Raw genomic sequence first — 2,992 nt, 5'->3', positions numbered from 1 at the left:
TCGTGAGACATGGCCAAAACATTTCCGGGGGTCTCCAGCCAAAAAACGTTGAGAACCCAGCTGTTATAGAGGACTCCCTGTTTGAACTTAAACCACACCCACCCAGCAAATAAAACGTTGTAGGACCCCAGCACCCAGCACCTATTGCCTCTGGACATTGCACAATTCCGGCCATCTGAACTTGAGCGACAAAGAGCCACTATGGAAGGAGGCCACCAGCCCCGTACGTTGGTTCAGACCTATATGGGATGGTCCATCTGCAACACTCTCTGCTGCTGTCTGCCACTTGGAATCGCAGCTATAATCTTCTCTCGCAGGGTAGGTGATTATCTTTTTTTTTATCATTTATTTTGAGGGTTTTCTGACATATAGGCACAAGGACAATACTAGACAGACTTACATACAAGACAGTGTACATTGATAATTTGATAACATAATATCAACAGATATGACAATGAAAACAACAAAACAATGATAATAAGGAAAAGAAAAGGGTATTTTCCAAGTGGTAAGAGCTTGTGAGATCTGTGTGTGCAAGTTAGGGTGGGCTGCCCTTAGATGTTAACAGGGTGACAGGGTAAAGATCATGAAGCGGTCAGAATCAACTGCTCTCTTCGATATAGTCCAAAAAAGGGGTCCTCTAAAGAATACATCTGCCTTATTCTGTGTTTCATATTTAAGCCTCTCCAGGGGTAACAGTGACATTATTTGGGCCGCCCACATATGTTCTGTTGGTATGTCATCTGTCTTCCATAAAATTAAAATACATTTCTTTGCCAAAAATCGAAATACCGGTAGATAAAATAATTTCCTGTGAGCAGATTATCAACTATTTATATGTAACATTTTGTTAGTGTAGATCACTTTTTGTGAATCTGTTGCCTGGCATTTTCATATCTCATACACAAAATAAACTTAGTAAAGACATAACATTTGTGTTAAACTGTAGGTTTTATGTGTCTAAAAGCTTTGAAAGGTTAAGTGCTCCAGTTCAATGCTAATCCCTCATAATAACACATGAATCAAAATTAATAGAGCATTGATTATTTAGTGTTGATCCCTTGGAAAGATCTATTCATGTCAACGAGCCATAATTATAATGAATAGTGTGGATATTATAACTGTTTAACTGAATCAAACTCATTACAATGTAATTGTTGCAAACTGAATATGTTTCGACAAGCACATTGTTGGAAGGCATCAAACTCAATACACTTGACTAAATGAAGACTTTTGTTTTTCTGTTTTGTTTTTTAGGTGCAAACTGCAAATTCGATGGGTGACAGAGCTAAGGCCGAGGGGGCGTCAAGAATGGCCAAGATCATCAACATCTCTGCATGTGTTGTTGGAATTACCTTTTTTATCCTTTTCCTCGCCCTCGTGGTGTGGGCTATCGTTGACGACGATTACGATGATTATTGATCGATGGCGATCGATTCCATTTCGTTGCAACGAATAAATGCTGCACAATCAACAATGATAGTGTTTTATTTCAATCCACAATGAGATGAAAGGCATAATGATAATAATAACAATAATAATTGTAATCATTGTTATACTGATCATTTATTTAGTGTGTTTTACTTCCTAGATCCTTTTGTTTGCTTTTACTTGCGCACTTTTCTCAATGTGTCCCGTTTCCATTAACAGCAGGACAACGGTTTCTGTGTCCATTGAAAATGAATTTATAGATGAGATTGTTTTGCACTTCACCAAAACACTTTGAGAAAGTAATGTTTGCAACATGCAATCCCATGCATCTGTTTAGCTAAATATACATTAGTATTGTACTGTACATGCCAAATGGCTGACTGAGTTGTCTCTGATGATGGTGTGCAACCTGCAAACCCTTGTAGGCCTACCAGATGTTCACTCTCAAAGGACTGTATCATGGAACCTTCTCTGTACGTTGCAGTCCCAGTGACACTATGTACATTTTGCTGACAACTTACTGTCTGTAAGAAGTTAAGAACCCCAAAAAAATAAATAAATACAAATATTGCTTAACCATTTAAACCCTATATGGTTGAGAGGCTAGTGTATTATTATTTTTTTGTTATTGTGGGGAAAGCTTTATCAGCTCAAAATATCCGATTGACGTGTCGCGCTGAGCTTGCCAATCTGCTATTTTCTGCTATATAAAGCTTTTTCCCCACAATACAATACGGAAAGCCTTTAAAAAAAGCATAAAAATGCCCCTTTTTAAATTTTTATATACAGTAAGTATTACATTTGTGGGCCCTGATCATCTTGACACATACCCAGGTGGGCCATGAGTTACTTTGAGAACTACTACTGACTAACACCACCCTCAAGGTTCTTCGGTCCACACCATGAGAATATACATGTGTAACCTCATACAGTGTATGTCCAAAACTCTTACGCCAGGGCTCCACCGGACGCGTTGCGTCTCCGTCGCGTCAAAAAACGTACCGGTTCAATTTTAATGCACGCGTCGCGTCTCCGTCAACGCGGGCTGTGTAGCCACCCTTCATTGATTAAAAAGGGAACATTCCCTGACGGTGACGGAGACGCGACGCTGACGCGCCCGGTGGAGCCCGGCCGTTACTCTTCAGGATTCAAATTCAAAAGCATCAAAAGTAGCAGATCAACAAGCTCGAAACTAATAATCCTAATAATCCAACAAGCCCAGGACTCAAGAGTGACTTCTCGCCCCATAGCAACCATGTACTGTACCTACAGTACTATGTGGTGAGAAGTCACTCTTGAGTCCTGGGCTTGTTGGATTATCTGGTCGGATTGCTGTCATCGGATAGCCCCTTCTGTGTTCTGCGCCAGATTATCTGAGGCGATGTTACGTCGTGCTATGACATCACGCTGATCAGATCAGTGGCCTTGTGTTTGAGTGTCCGCCCTGGGACTGGGAGGCTGGGGTTCAATCCCCAGTTGGGTCATACCAAAGACTGCTTGGCACTCAGCATCAAGGGTTGGATTGGGGGTAAATCCCTGCGACATACTAGCGTCATGTCCA

The sequence above is a fragment of the Electrona antarctica genome, assembly GCF_951216825.1.
Source record: "Electrona antarctica genome assembly, chromosome: 11".
Lineage (NCBI taxonomy): Eukaryota > Metazoa > Chordata > Actinopteri > Myctophiformes > Myctophidae > Electrona > Electrona antarctica.
Note: the sequence above shows the minus strand (reverse complement) of the source record.